Source organism: Saccopteryx bilineata, chromosome 4, assembly GCF_036850765.1.
Source record: "Saccopteryx bilineata isolate mSacBil1 chromosome 4, mSacBil1_pri_phased_curated, whole genome shotgun sequence".
In the NCBI taxonomy this organism is placed as follows: Eukaryota; Metazoa; Chordata; class Mammalia; order Chiroptera; family Emballonuridae; genus Saccopteryx; species Saccopteryx bilineata.
The window spans coordinates 241196460-241213611 of record NC_089493.1 but is presented as its reverse complement, the minus strand read 5'-3'; positions in this window follow the sequence as shown (position 1 = coordinate 241213611).

Genomic DNA, 17152 nt, shown 5'->3' with positions numbered 1-17152 from the left:
TTACCATGGCTGTCAGGAAAGTAAATGCTAACTTAGATTTCATTAATCAAAAGTGTGGCATGGAGAAGGGGAGAAGAGATGTCCCCTCTTCAACTGGCTAGACCACTAGAATAACCTCTCTTCAATTGTAGGTGCTGTATCTCGAGTGATGCATAGGCAGGCTAGGGTTGCTTCAGGACAGAGGCAAGCAAGATGACAATAGCAGTAGAAGCAGTGTTATAAAGGCAGTGGCTGAAAGAATTGGGTATTAGAGAATGCGGTATCAGAAGATGTCAGCTTCACATATTTGGAAGTCTGTCATGTGAGAGAGGGCTTGGATTTGTTCTGTGTTAGATCAAGAGTGTGGAAACCTTAAAGAGATGATTTTGAGTTTCATATAATGACTTTCTGATGGTGAAAGCAATCCCACATGGGAACCAACTGTTTCACAAGAGATGGTGATTTTTCCAGCATAGGGTGTTCAAGTATGGATGGGTAAGAATTTGGAAATGTTTTAACAACTGATAGATACTTATGTAGATGCAGTTTTGTAACCAAATAGTAGTGCCAGTAGTAATAAGTCACCCTGCCTCTCTGGGTGTTAAGTTTCTTCTCCTTTTAGCTTTGTAATTTCATTTCTATTTTCTTCATAATCAAGATTTGGTATACGTATACACTAAATCTATATATTTATAATTTTATTTATAGCCAGATTTACTTTCCAGAAAAGATTTAATTAACTAAACTTCCACATTTTCTTTCTATTGGCATACTGATTGTGTTTTGTACCCAAATATGATGTTAAGGTTATCTTTTGTGTTCCTCTCTGCTAAACTTTATATAGATAAAACTTAGCAAGATATGGCATTTTGAACACATTTATTTTAAGAGTCTTAACCATATTAATTTTACTGAATCAGTCTACATGTACTTTTTATATTCTATAGATAAAAAAACACAGGCAAACTAAATCCAAGGAGGTAAAATGGGTGGTCCATTAAACACAATTAGATATTGAAGAATTCCTCAGACCTCTTGGAATTCATGAGATAGATTTGCATTTTTTTGCTCATGTATGCAACAAAAATATACTTAGTTGTCCTTGAATTTTAAGTTCTTTACAACACAACTATTTAAGGTAATGTAATTATCTGTAAATTCCATTTAGTTTCTGACAGGCCCCGGAAAAGGTTGACCCAACCAAATTATTTCATTAATTAGCCTAGTTATTTAAAATTATACAGTAAGGTGTGTATTTCAGTTCAAAGAAAAATGAGACATGAATTATTAAAATGTTATAAAGTAGACAGAATGCGTGGGTGACATAAATTTAATCTGCTCAGTTCTCTGCTGGAATTCCTACTTTCTGGATTGATCTCTTGAGCAATAGCAATAGTTTGTTATAAATTATGCTAGACTGTGTATTTCTTAGTTTTAACTTTTACAAGACATTCAGCCTTTGTAATGATACTAAATAAAGGGTTTCCAAAGTTTAGCACTATAGTTGTATTGCATACTTACACATATAGCATCTATTTATTTATTTATAGAGACAGAGAGAGAGTCAGAGAGAGGGATAGACAGACAGGAACAGAGAGAGAGAGAGATGAGAAGCATCAATCATTAGTTTTTCATTGTGCGTTGCAACACCTTAGTTGTTCATTGATTGCTTTCTCATATGTGCCTTGACCGCGGGCCTTCAGCAGACTGAGTAACTCCCTTGCTGGAGCCAGCGACCTTGGATTCAAGCTGGTGGGCTTTTTTGCTCAAACCAGATGAGCCTACGCTCAAACTGGCGACCTCGGGGTCTCGAACCTGGGTCCTCTGCATCCCAGTCTGATGCTCTATCCACTGCGCCACCGCCTGGTCAGGCCATATAGCATCTATATTTGAAGTAGAACAGCTGTAGCAAAAAATTGCAGCACTATAATACCAGTGGCCAAGGCCAGGCAGGTCCACATCAGATTTGGGCAGATAGTACAAAAACTACAGAGCCAGAAAATGGGCCATTACCATTTAATAGAATCTCCCAATGGCAGATGAGCAAACAGGCAGGGGAATACCATTTCTCAGGCAAACAAACAGCAAAACAGCCCCTCAAAGTATTAGGCAGGCAATCTATAATCCACCATCCACAATCTATCCTGAGTGCAAGCACCCATAGCCTTACATAGACTACCCACACATGGTGCTGCCATGTGCTCATGCACTAATCAAGAAAAGTGCTTTCAGAGACCTGAAGATGGCAGCAGTGTAGGCAGACACACAGACTCCCAGCTCTCACCACCAAACTGGAATACAAATCAATTTAGGAACAGTCAGCATGAAAAACCAACTCTGGACTACAAGAACATCTCTCAAAAACCAAGGAGCAAAGAAGAAGTCACAACAAACCTGGTAGAGAGTGCCTGAATCTCCCCTGCTTATAGGAACTGAGGGGGAGGTGAGGCTGAGAGTACAGAGGGGCTCTCACTCCAGGAAAAAGAGCAGAAAATACTCTCATGGCCACTTCCCTGGTGACCAGTGAGTGAGGTCTGTTGAAAGGATCGGCTTATCTTCCAACTGAAAAAGGGAGAGAGAGGGAAAGACAGTGAGGGGCAGAGGAATGCAGGGGTTGACCTAAAAAGCTGACTCATTTAGGGCTGGAGGCGGCCATAGCTGGGGGTGAGACTGATCCTTCCACAAGGGCTAAATTGCTTCCGGATCACAGATCTCCAGACATCTCTCCAGTTCCAATCAGCACAACAAGACACAGCTGAAAACAAGAAGTGGGGAGATGAGGCAGTAACTCAGGTCTCCATGGAGATCTGAGATACACCTCCCCCTACTGAAGCTGAGAAAACACACTGCCCCCAGAGAGAGTAACTAGCAGAAGAGGCCTTCAGAGTCTCAGGTTATAGCTGAGGATTGAATTAGCGAGTTGGAGGACAACTTGAATGAAGGCAAGAAAGCAGAGAAGAAAAAAGAAAAGAGACTCAAAAAGTCTGAGGAATCTCTTAGAGAGCTCTGTGACAACATGAAAAAAAAATAATATCCACATCATAGGGGTTCCTGAAGAAGAAGAGGAAAGAACAAGGGATAGAGACTTTGTTCAATCATATCATAGCTGAAAACTTCCCTAAATCAATGCAGGAGAAACTTTCACAAGTTCAAGAAGCACAGAGAACTCCATTAAAAAGAAACCCAAAGAAACCTACACCAAGACACATCATAATTAAAATACCAAAGCTAACTGATAAAGAGAAAATATTAAAAGCTGCTAGAGAAAAAAAAAGCTATCACCTACAAAGGAGCCCCCATAAGGATGACATCCAACTTCTCAACAGACACACTTGAGGCCAGAAGGGAATAGCAAGAAATATTCAAAGTAATACAGAACAAGAACCTACAAACAAGACTACTTTATCCAGCAAGGCTATCATTTAAAATTGAAGGAGAATTAAAAAGCTTCCCAGACAAAAAAAAAACAACTCAAGGAATTCATTACAACCAAACCAATGCTGCAGGAACTGTTAAGGGGCCAGTTGTAAACAGATCAAAGTGGGAAAAGAATATAACAAAAAAGGAATACAGCTTTAAAGAATAAAATGGCAATAACAACTACATATCAATAATAACCTGAAATGTAAATGGATTAAATGGTCCAATCAAAAGACATAGGGTAGCTGCATAGATAAGAAAACAGGACCTGTACATATACTGTCTACAAGAGACACACCTTAAAACAAAAGATGCACATAGATTGAAGGTAAAAGGATGGAAAAAAAATATTTCATGAAAATGAAAATGAAAAAAAAGCTGGAGTAGCAATACTTATATCAGACAAAATGGACTTTAAAACAAAAGCTATAGTAACAGATAAAGAAGGTCACTACATAATGATAAAGGGAATAATTCAACAGGAAGACATAACTATTATAAATATCTTTGCACCTAATATAGGAGCACCTAAATATATAAAGCAGACTTTGATGGATTTAAAGGGCGAGATCAACAGCAATACTATAATAGTAGGGGATTTCAATACCCCACTAACATCACTAGATAGATCCTCAAGAAAGAAAATTAACAAAGAAACAGCAGACTTAAAGGACATGCTAGATCAACTCGATTTAATAGATATCTTCAGAACCTGTCACCCTAAAGCAGCAGAATATACATTCTTTTCAAGTGCTCATGGTACATTCTCTAGGATAGACCACATGTTAGGGCACATTTAAGAAGATTGAAATCATATCAAGCACTTTCTCTGATCACAATGGCATGAAACTAGAAAGGAAGCACAACAGAAAAGCTCAAAAATTCTCAAACACTTGGAAACTAAATAGCAGGATGTTAAATAACGAATGGATTAAGAATGAGATCAAAGAAGAAATAAAAGAATTCCTAGAAACGAATGACAATGAGCATACAACAACTCAAAATTTATGGGACACAGCAAAAGCAGTACTGAGAGGGAAGTTCATAGCACTACAGGCACACTTTAAGAAACTAGAAAAAGCTCAAATAAACAACTTAACCCTGCATCTAAAAGAACTAGAAAAAGAAGAGCAAGTAAAGCCCAAATGTAGTAGAAGGAAGGAAATAATAAAGATCAGAGCAGAAATAAATGACATAGAGGCTAAAGAAACAATACAGAGGATCAATGAAACCAGGAGCTGGTTCTTTGAAAAGGTAAACAAGATCAATGAATCTTTAACCAGATTCACCAAGAAAAAAAGAGAGAGGACTCAAATAAATAAAATTAGAAATGAGAGTGGAGAAATAACAACTGACACAACAGAAAAACAAAATATTGTAAGAAAATACTATGAAGAACTGTACGCCAAAAAAACTAGACAACCTAGATGAAATGGACAAATTCCTTGAAATTTATAATCTTCCAAAAATTAATCTGGAAGAATCAGAAAACCTAAACAGACCAATTACAACAAAGGAGATTGAAACAGCTATCAAAAAACTCCCAAAAGAGAAAAGTCCTGGGCCTGATGGCTTCACAAGTGAATTCTACCAAATATTCAAAGAAGAACTAACTCCTAGCCTTCTCAAGCTATTTCAAAAAATTCAAGAGGAAGGAAGACTTCCAAGCTCCTTTTATGAGGCGAACATAATTCTGATTCCAAAAGCAGGCAAAGACAACACAAAGAAAAAAATTATAGGCTAATATCCCTGATGAATTTAGATGCAAAAATCCTCAACAAAATATTAGCAAACCGGATCTAGCAATATATGAAAAAAATCATACACCATGATCAACTGGGATTTATTCTTGGGAGGCAAGGCTGGTATAATATTTGCAAATCAATCAATGTGATTCATCACATAAACAAAAGGAAGGAGAAAAACCACATGATAATTTCAATAGATGCAGAAAAAGGATTTGATAAAAATCCAGCACCCATGCATGATCAAAACTCTCAGCAAAGTGGGAATACAGGGAATATACCTCAACATGATAAAGGCCATCTATGACAAACCCACAGCCAACATCATACTCAATGGGCAAAAATTAAAAGTAATCCCCTTAAGATCAGGAACAAGGTAGGGGTACCCCCTTTCATCACTCTTATTCAACATAGTTCTGGAAGTCTTAGCCACAGCAATCAGACAAGAAAAAGAAATAAAAGGCATCCAAATTGGAAAAGAAGAAGTAAAACTATCATTATTTGCAGATGATATGATACTGTATATAGAAAACCCTAAAGTCTCAATCAAAAAACTACTAGACCTGATAAATGAATTTAGCAAGGTGGCAGGATATAAAATTAATACTCAGAAATCAGAGGTATTTTTATACTCTAACAATGAACAGTCAGAAAGAGAAATTAAGGAATCAATCCCCTTAACCATTGCAACCAAAAAAATAAAGTACCTCGGAATAAATTTAACCAGGGAGATTAAAGACTTGTACTCAGGAAATTATAAAACATTGATAAAAGAAATCAAGGAAGATACAAACAAGTGGTAGCATATACCATGCTCATGATTAGGAAGAATAAACATCATTAAAATGTCTATATTACCCAAAGCAATTCATAAATTCAATGCAATACCAATTAAAATACCAATGACATACTTCAAAGATATAGAACACATATTCCAAAAATTTACATGGAACCAAAAGAGAACACGAATAGCCTCAGCAATCTTGAAAAGAAAGAATAAAGCTGGAGGTATCACACTTCCAGATATCAAGTTATATTATAAGGCCATTGTACTCAAAAGAGCCTGGTACTGGCATAAGAACAGGCATATAGATCAATGGAACAGAACTGAGAACTCAGAAATAAACCCACACTTTTATGGACAACTGATATTTGACAAAGGAGGTAAGAGTATACATTGGAGTAAAGACAACCTCTTCAACAAATGGTGTTGGGAAAATTGGACAGCTACCTGCAAAAAAATGAAACTAGACCACCAACTTACACCACTCACAAAAATAAACTCAAAATGGATAAAAGACTTAAATGTAAGCCATAAAACCATAAGCCTCATAGAAGAAAACAGGCAGTAAGCTCTCTGACATCTCTCACAGCAATATATTTGCTGATTTGTCTCCACAGGCAAGTGAAATAAAAGACAGGATAAACAAATGGGACTTTATCAAACTAAAAAGCTTCTGCACAGCTAAAGACAATAAGGACAGAAGAAAAAGACAAACTACACAATGGGAGAATTTATTTGACAATGCGTCTGATAAGGGGTTAATACCAAAATTTATAAAGAACTTCTAAAACTTAATACCAGAAAGACAAACAATCCAATCCAAAAATGGGCAAAAGAAATGAATAGAAACTTCTCCAAAGAGGACATACAGATGGCCAATAGGCATATGAAAAAATGCTCAATGTCACTAATTATTAGAGAAATGCAAATTAAAACCACAATGAGATACCACCTCACACCAGTCAGAATGGCGCTCATCAACAAAACAACACAGAATAAGTGCTGGTGAGGATGTGGAGAAAAGGGAACCCTCCTGCACTGCTGGTGGGAATGCAGACTGGTGCAGCCTCTGTGGAAAACAGTATGGAGATTCCTCAAGAAATTAAAAATCGAACTGCCTTTTGACCCAGCTATCCCACTTTTAGTAATATACCCCAAGAACATCATAGCACTGTTTGAAAAGAAGAAATGCAGCCCCATGTTTGTGGCAGCATTGTTCACAATAGCAAAGATCTGGAAACAGCCCAAGTTTCCGTCAGTGGATGAGTGGATTAAAAAGCTTTGGTACATATATACTATGGAATACTACTCAGCCATAAGAAATGATGACATCGGATCGTTTACAACAACATGGATGGACCTTGATAACATTATACTGAGCGAAATAAGTAAATCAGAAAAAACTAAGAACTATATGAATCCAGACATAGATGGGACATAAAAATGAGACTCAGAGACATGAACAAGAGTGTGATGGTAACGGGGTTGTGTGTGTGGGGGGGGATGGGGCAAGGAAGGAGAGAGAGGGGGTGGAGAGAGGAGAGGGGCACAAAGAAAACCAGATAGAAGGTGATGGAAGACAATTTAACTTTGGGGGAGGGGTATACAGCATAATCAAATGTCAAAATAATCTGGAGATGTTTTCTTTCAACATATGTACCCTGATTTATCAATGTCACTGCATTAAATTTAATAATTAAAAAAAAAAGAATAGTGCTTGCAGCCAGTAAAACAGAGAGCAAAGCTAACACAGCTGTTTTTTCCCCCACATTCCATTCCTTTAGGATTGCTTGCCTCACAATTTATGCAATAAGTATCTTCTGCGATTGTCCCTGTGCATGGAGTGCAGTAAATTATAGAAACAAACAGACTACAGCAACAGCACAAGTTATACAGTAATTACAATAATTACAATGGTTCCCGTCACAATGTCTCCCTGAGCACTCTATCAGAGAGTTAACACAGTAGCTGGGAGGGCCTGCATTGTCCAGGGCTACATCCATTGAAGAAAATCTCCTTGGTGTGTCTCTGCAACTGGATGGGAGCAGCTTCCCAGTGCAGGAGGGCCTCCACAGGTGCCACAACCCCCCCCCATCAGGGTCTCTCATAGGACAGTCCACAAGTGGCATGTCCATCCAGCAAGGGAGCCAGTGCCCCCCTCTGGTTGCAGTCCAAGAGTCCATTACACAGCTCAATGATCAGTCCACGATAGCCCAGCTGTCTGTGCAAATCAGCAAGATAAAGGTCCATTACAGGCAATCAGCTATACCACTTTCTATCCATTGCTATAAACCCCATCCAAACCTTTCAGCAAGCTCACAGGGTCTGGTGGAGTCAAACACATTTGAAGCCTGTGCTGCCTTGACTGTTCTCCTGTTGCTGCTGCTGCAGCAGCAGCAAAAAAGCACCTATTACTTTCTAATGCCAACACCTGCTGCACATTAGAAGGGGACCAGTGGATTGCCCATTTTACATGGACACCCATCTGCATTGGACAGGTTCCTCAGCCTTCCCCTATTCAAACTGGGCTAATGGGTCTTGGGGACCCTCCTCTTTCACAGCTGTTGCCAACAAGCAATCTTGCAACTATGCAACCTGAACAGCATTCATTTTCTTGACAGCTGCCAGGCCACCTGCTTTCCCCGCTTTTTCAGCAGCTAGAACATCTGTTCTGGCTCAAGCTGCTGCCAAAGCTCTAAAAGGACTTTATTAGACCTGCCATCCAATTTCTCTCTATTTGCCCCAGCTGCCATCAAATCTACCCACATCTGTGTTCAGGTAGCCTTTACAGTCCCACTTCTCTTGTTAGCTGGGGGGCAGCACAGGCAGCAGATATCACAGCCTTATGGTTCCGTGTTATCTGTAGCTCCCCCAAATCCGCCGCCATCTGTGTAGGCATCTGTGTAACCACGTTGATGAGCTGCCCCACATAGGAGATCAAGATAGTCCCTAGTGACCCAAAAAGGGCTGACGGGGTGCTACAGAGAATAAGGTCCTTCATCCCTGCTGTTAACACTTCCTCATCTGGCCTACAGGACCTTGGATTGAAAGCACTATTCTTTATACCTAGTTCCTGAAGGACCTGGGGCAGCTCCGTATATGTCTGCCACCAACTCACTGCCCTTGGCAAGTCTCCAGCATTCTGCCAGACTGTACAAATGGCAGCCATCACTCATTCTAATAGGGTATAGTTTCCTGGGTTGTCATGGCAGTTCTGAAGATGCTACCTCAAGGAGTAGTCTGTGGTAATGGCAGCCAATTTCTCCATCTCTGTTCTGGAGAGCACGATGCCATCCACCCCTATGTCCCACAGTCAGAGTAACCATGTTGCCAGGAGTTCAGTGGGTTTCTGTCTGAATTGCACCCCCAACTCCATCAGCTCTGCCTGGCTGTACAGCTGGACCACAGAGTGCTCCACTACCTGTGGAGGGGATTGTGTTTGCCCCTGAAAGACTCTTGGCTTCTGGGTTTTTACCTTATGGTGACCACCAATTGGGCTCTGAGTTTGCAGATGGCAGTTTTAGCCCAAACTTCCCCCTCAGAAGAGGAGGAGTTAAAAACACCTGCTCCTGCTGACTCAGAGCCACTCTGCTGGCATGAATGTAGCTCTGTCTTCAGTACCCACTCCAGCTCCTATGGCTACTGGCTTTTGGCCTGAAGCTGAAGCTTGAGCTCTTGAACCCACAGTTGGTCCTCTAACACTGGTTGCTGCCAGTGTTCAGCTTCCAGGGCAAATTGCAGCTTCTGAACCTGTAATTTCTTCTCCAGAGACTGTTACAGTCCCAGGCTCTACTGGTGCTCAGCCTGCATCTCACACTGCAGCTCTCAAACCCGGTCAGTCTCCTTCTCCAGTGCTCGTTCCAGTTCACATCATTGTTGGCAATCAGTTTCTTCTCACAGGGCTGTAAAAAACATCCAGTCCATGGCCCCCAAAAGGACAGCCACAAGGAACTATATGCTGGAGAACAATGACCACTTCTTTACCCCACCCTTCCAGGGTGTTGGTGGCTCCATACCAATCTGATCTGTGTCCTGCCTGCTACGCCAGATATAATGCTGGTGGCTGAGGCCTGGCAGGTCCACATTGGATTTGGGAAGATGGTAGAAAAACTATGGAGCCAGAAAGCATTGGGTCATTAATGGAGTCTCCCAATGGCAGACAAGCAAACAGGCAGGGGAAAACGTTTCTCAGGCAAATGAACAGCGAAATGGCCCTTCAAAGTGGAGGGCAGGCAATCCACATCCGTCATCCACAATCTATCCTGAGCATAAGCGCCCATAGCCATTCATAGACTATCTACACTTGGCACTACCATGTGCTCACACATTAAACAAGCAAAGTGCAGCCAGTAAAACAGTGAGCAAGCCTAACATAGCTATTTTAACCATAAGCACCCATGGCCCCAAAGTATGTAACTTGAAATGTCTTTGCTATTTTCATCCAATTTAGGTTTAAATGAACTCAAAGTTTTCTTTTATCTCCATAAGCCTGTGATTCAACTCACAGGAGACCTCGTTTTTAAAGCTTATGTGTAAATTTAGCCATGGCAACTTAAGCCTCTAAAACCTCAGTATCCAGAACACCAAAATCCCTGTCAGAATGCAATGAGAATATTTATATGTTAGTAAGAGAATGAAAAGGCAAGTATTAAGAATTGCCTCTCCTTAAGAATTCACATATGTTAGTTTAATTCCCTTTATGTTCCCAGGGCTGCTCTGTATCATGGTTGTTCAGAGCGTTATAAAGAATGATTAGAGAGAGTAGTAAGCAAAGAACCCTGAATTCTGTTTCTGAATTATATTCTGCCTTACTGGACTCCAGACTCGAAGTTCAAAGATCTAGTCTAGGGATTATGAGGGGCAGCTGGACCTGTAATGGATCGGAGGCTGGCAACAGCATCCTTACTATTATTTTTTGATTCTGGTAGTCTTATTTTTGCAACCCAGCATATTCCCTCTTCTTTAGAGCAAACTCTGCTCCTTTTTCTTATACAGGGATTAGCACATGACCTAACGGGGTCAAAAAGCCATTGTCATTGGTTCAGATATGACACATGACCCAAGCTGGGCCAAAGAGAGCCCTTGTCTGGGGCTTGCCTATAATACAGCTAGGAGGGAAAACTGTGTTCCTGAAACTGGAATGGTAGCTGAGGATGGCAGACCTGTCTGCTCCTGTCAGAATGAGGCTCACCCCAGGAGAGGCAGGGAGAAAGGAGGGAAATGGCCATGTTGTGGGAGGTATGGATCTAGCTGTCTAATGTCAGCACTAAAAGATCCCTTCACTTTTTTTTTTTTTGACAGAGACAGAGTCAGAGAGAAGGACAGATAGGGACAGACAGACAGGAAGGGAGAAAGATGAGAACCATCAATTCTTCATTGCAGCTCTTTAGTTGTTCAGTGACTGCTTTCTCATATGTGCCTTGAATGGGGGGCTACAGCAGAGCAAGTGATCCCTTGCTCAAGCCAGCGACCTTGGGCTCAAGCCAGCAACCATGGGGTCATATCTATGATCCCACGCTCAAGCCAGCGACCCCTAGCTCAAGCTGGCAAGCCCATGCTCAAGCCAGATGAGCCTGCACTCAAACTGGCAAACTCAGGGTTTCGAATCTGGGTTGTCCATGTCCCAGTCTGACTCTCTATCCTCTGCACCACTGCCTAGTCAGGCAACCCCTTTCATTTTTGTTTTGGACAAGTTGAGTTGTATTTCTCTCTCATCTGTATCCTGACCAATACGAACTTCAAATAGAAATATCAGAAAAAGCATTTTGATGAACTATTATTTCAGAAAAATAAGAATACAGAAGATTTTGCTATGATCATAATAAAAATATAATTTATCAAGCATCTTTTATGTACTAGGCACTGCAATAAATACATTAATATTATTTTTTAAAATTTAATCTTCACAGCAACCTATGTAATACCTGTATCAGTTAGCTATTGCTACTGGGTAACTATCCCAAAACTTAGTGCCTTGGAACAATTAGAATTCATTTAATGGAGTCTGTGGCTTGCTTTGGTGATTCTTCTGGTTTAGACAAGGCTCATCTGGTCTTAATTGGGCTTGCTCACGAGCCTGCAGCAAGTTGGCAGATTTCTGGGCATTAACTGGTTTGGGATGGCTTCATTCATAGGTCTGGAGTTTGGTGGTTTTCTCAGCTGGGCCTGCAGGGGTGGGTGACTGAGGATTGTGTTTCCAGCCAGCTAACCCAGTTTTGTTCAATGGGCCTGGCAGGGTTCTGAGAGTGAGTGGACACATGAAGTCCTCACAAGGCTTGGGGTAGGCACCCACACTTTGCTCCTACTGTATTCTACTGGCCAAAGTACAGTACTGGCCAGCCGTGAGAAAATAGTCTCTGCTTTTTTGGGAGGAGGTGAAAGTCAAAGGGAATGGATATAGGGAGGCATGAAAAAGTGGGAGCACAACCAGTTTACTAAAACAGATATTATGTGCATACACTTCAAAAGTTAAGAAATTTACTGAAGGTCACATGGCTACTAAGCAGCAGAGACAGAATTTGAGCCTTAATCTTCTGACTGAAAATCTTACTCTCTTTCAACATTTCTCTCTAGTATTGTTGATTGATTCGTACAGTCCAGATGTCACAACTAATTAGTTCCTAAATTCCTATTCTTCGATCACCTTTGAATGACTTCTAAGTTATTATGTAGAGTTCTTTATGATAACAAACATATTAACTCTCTACAAACAGGTTATTCTTGAGTTACAATGATAAGTGTTTTTTATTCATATTCATATGCACAACAAAAGGAAGTTCATATTGTCATCCTGCATCACAGCTAGATTCGAAATACTGGATATTATTTTAGGAAAAAAGATCAAATAAGTTGTATCTAGTAAATTCTTAAATAATATTATACTTTAGAGGTAGTGGGGAAACAGTGTGTCCAGGCAGATGGGCAGCTAGAAGGTGGTGAGAGCTGTGAACTGAGAAAAAGGCTGTCAGCAAACAGAAAAAGAGCCACTGGACCTCACCCCTATAGGGTTCTAAGGGGAGTAGTGGTGGCAGTCGCTGTCTTTGGAGCTGAGGAACCCTAAAGTCTTGAGCGAAAGGCCCCATGCATGTTCCAGAGACAACCCTCCCCAAAGGTCCTGAAAGGGTAGAATATGGGGAAGAGAGACAGTGCACACAGTGCCTGGAGCTGCGCTGAGAGGCTCAGCTGCTCCACGGGTGCCTCTACCAACATAAATTAGTTCACCCCTTCCTGGCATGCTTAGCTTAAAATAGTCTGGAATGGTCCTAAGGGTGTTGATGGGAGGAGTGGTCGCATAGGCAACTTTATTTCATGAAATTCAAAGATTAAAATGCATGATTACTGAGAGGAAAGGAAAATTGGGAGAGTATAGAGTGAAAGAAACACTGGAGAATGGAAGGAGACAACGGCCAGGAACTAAAGCTTCTCAGAAGGTAGAGCAGGCAAGTAGATCTGGGCACTGGGAACATCTCAGAGATCAACAGGCTTGAGGTGGGATGAAGGGAACTCACATTTGGGATATAGACTTGAGAAAAGGGGGGGGGCATCTTCAAATGGTTCAAATGAGGTAAGTGAAGGTGAAGGATGACATCTACGGATTGCTAAGAAAAGTAGATCATTTTATGACATAAACTGGCTATTAGGGGAAAAGGTGATGTGTTCAGTTTTTAAATGTCATAGTCTCTTATATCTTCACCTTTTTACTGTGGAAAGTATGCCACTTTTTAAAATGTATTGATTTTAGAGAGAGAGGTAGGAAGAGAGCGAGCGAGCGAGAAACACTTATTTGCTGTCCCACTTATTTATGTATTTGTTGGTTGACTCTTTTATGTGCCCTGACTGGGGATGAAACCTTGGCATAGCAGGATGATGCTTTAATCAACTGAGCTACTTGGCCTGGCAAATATGCCACCTTAAATATCAGAATAGGTTCTGATTTTAGGATCAGGAAAAGATGGGGAAGGAGAACTACTGTGGTGTGTTCTTCTCAGGGGGAACAGTACAGAGACCACACTATCAGGGCTTCCTCAGTGATTTGTTTTATTTTTATTTTTATTTTTTAAAATTTTTTTTAAATTTTTTTATTTTTTGTATTTTTCTGAAACTGGAAACAGGGAGAGACAGTCAGACAGACTCCTGCATGCGCCCAACCGAGATCCACCCGGCATGCCCACCAGGGGCGAAGCTCTGCCCACCAGGGGGCGATGCTCTGCCCCTCCGGGGCATCGCTCTGCCGCGACCAGAGCCACTCTAGCGCCTGGGGCAGAGGCTAAGGAGCCATCCCCAGCGCCCGGGCCATCTTTGCTCCAATGGAGTCTTGGCTGCGGGAGGGGAAGAGAGAGACAGAGAGGAAGGGGGGGTGGAGAAGCAAACGGGTGCTTCTCCTGTGTGCCCTGGCCGGGAATCAAACCCGGGTCCCCCCCACGCCAGGCTGACGCTTTACCACTGAGCCAACTGGCCAGGGCCAAGTGATTTGTTTTAAAAAGGTTTGCATTGTAGGCCCTGGCCGGTTGGCTCAGCGGTAGAGCATCGGCCTGGCATGTGGAAGTCCTGGGTTCAATTCCTGGCCAGGGCACACAGGAGAAGTGTCCATCTGCTTCTTCCCCCTTCCCCCTCTCCTTTGTCTCTATCTCTCTCTTCCCCTCCTGCAGCTAAGGCTCCATTGGAACAAAGTTGGCCCGAGCGCTGAGGATGGCTCCATGGCCTCTGCCTCAGGTGCTAGAATGGCTCCAGCCACAGTGGAGCAACACCCTAGATGGGCAGAACATCACCCCCTGGTGCATGCCGGGTGGATCTCAGTTGGGCACATGCAGGAGTCTGATTGCTTTCCGCTTTTAACTTCAGAAAAATACAAAAAAATAAAAGAATAAAAAGGTTTGCATTGTGTGTTCAAAAGCACAAAGAATCTTGGAATGGAGAATCAATTGCCTCTCTTTTTTGTTAGCCTCCATCTGCATTCCGGGGGGACTGGAAAAAGGGGGTGACCTTTCTGCCTAAGTCAGAGAAGTGTGGTTGGCAGTCAAGGCCAGCTACCTGGCATGCCTGTACTCCATGTCTGCGAGATTTTGCCAATATCTGACTGTAACCCCTTCACCCTATACCAAAAATGTACAGAGTTCTAACCACAGGAGTGAGAAGTCTGCATAAACCTGAAATTACTTTTCAACATGAACCATTTGAAATAATAGATCCCATTTTATAATATTAAGGAAAACAACCCAAGGAAATTAAAATAGATAATGTCCATTAGAGAAGAATGTATCTCAGAAAGGAGATTAAAAAAAATTTCAGCTAGATCAATTTCACATAATCATGTTAAGCTTTCAAATCACAGGTCTGAGCTGCAGGAATGCCATTATTGATAGATACAGAGGAAACAGCAGCCACTGGAGTAATTTATCTTGAATTTGTTCAGAGCACTGAATAAATTTGAGCAATTTTGTAGCATTTGGGACTTTACTGTGATGTGACAAGTACACAAAGAAAATGAAAGAGTTGTTGAATCCGAATAACATTAAAAAAAAATTGCAGTGATTGACCAATCTCCTTCTTCTAAATCTGTAATTAAAACAGAAGGAAAAGTAACTATATTTGAAATTAGTTTCACATCTTTCACTTCCAAATTCTGGGTGAAGATATTTGGAAGATCGCCTGACCAGGCAGTGGCACAGTGGATAGAGCATCGGACTGGGATGCAGAGGACCCAGGTTTGAGACCCCGAGGTCACCAGCTTGAGAGCGGGCTCATCTGGTTTGAGCAAAAAGCTCACCAGCTTGGACCCAAGGTCGCTGGCTCGAGCAAGGGGTTACTCGGTCTGCTGAAAGCCCACGGTCAAGGCACATATGAGAAAGCAATCAATGAACAACTAAGGTGTCGCAACAAAAAACTAATGATTGATGCTTCTCATCTCTCTCTGTTCCTGTCTGTCTGTCTCTATCTACCCCTCTCTCTGACTCTCTCTCTGTCCCTGTTAAAAAAGAAAAAAAAGAAAAGAAAAGATATTTGGAAGATCCAGGCATTTTCCATCTTTGGTGACTTAGACATGCTTACAAAAACAAAATATTACCCAAGTGTCTTCTAGAGTATTGTTATTAACCTAAGCATTGTTTGTTTGTTTGTTTTACAAATTTATAGATAATCACTGCCACCAGATTTGCTGTTTACAGAGGAATGTCTGTGGGGTTTATTTTTTGTTTGTTTTTTTTTACTGTTTCAGTCTGAATTTTTATGTCATAAGTCAACTTTGCTTAAATATCTTAATTATTTTTAGAGTATGCTTTGTGTTTTGAAATAATTTTACGTGTACAGGAAATTTGCAAAGAGAGTATAGCAAGTTCCCACCTATGCTTTATCCATCTCCCCCTAATGTTAACCCCTGTAGAGGGTTGAATGGTAGCCCCCCAAAATATATGTCTACACCCTAACCCCCAGAATCTGTAACTGTGACTTTATTTGGAGAGTCTTTGTGGATATAATTAAATTAAGGAACTTGGGATGGGATTTTTCTGGATTATCTGAGTGGGCCTTAACCCTGATGACAAGTGTCTGAAGTGTCTTTATAAAAAAAACACACAAGAGACACACACAGGGAAAAGGGGAGAGGCCTTTTTATTTTTATTTATTTATTAATTTTTTATTTTGAACAGATATCCCCTTTCCGTCCTAGGGTTCCCTCCAGGGTCCCACACTGCATTAGCAGTCATGTCTCCATGGTCTCCTATGGTTCGTGAAGGTTCCCCGCTTTTTCTTGTTTATCCTGACTTTGATGGTGTTGTGCAACTCTGGTCAGGTATTTTGTAGAATATCCCCTTCCATGGGTTTGTTTGCTATATTTCTCATGATTAGACTGGGTTATGAGTTCTGGGAAAGAATACCACAGAGGTGCTGTGCCCCTCTCATCACATTGTAAAGGGTGTATATATCCTCAGGATTTATCCCTGCTAATCCCTGTTAATCCTGATCACTTAGATGAGGTAGAGTTTTCCAGGTTTCTCCATTGTAAAGCCACTGTCATCTCTTTTCCATTTTAGTGGCTGCCCACCACACCCTCTGTTCCACCATTATATCTACCCATTTCAATTAATTTCAATGGGAGAGGGAGAAGAAAATGGGGACGCTTTGAAAAGCAAAAACCAATTGATTAAATATTTTGCTTGCAATAATTTTTCACATAGTGTCACATACTACATGGTGGTTACCTGTTATTATTGGTCATTTGTACATATAT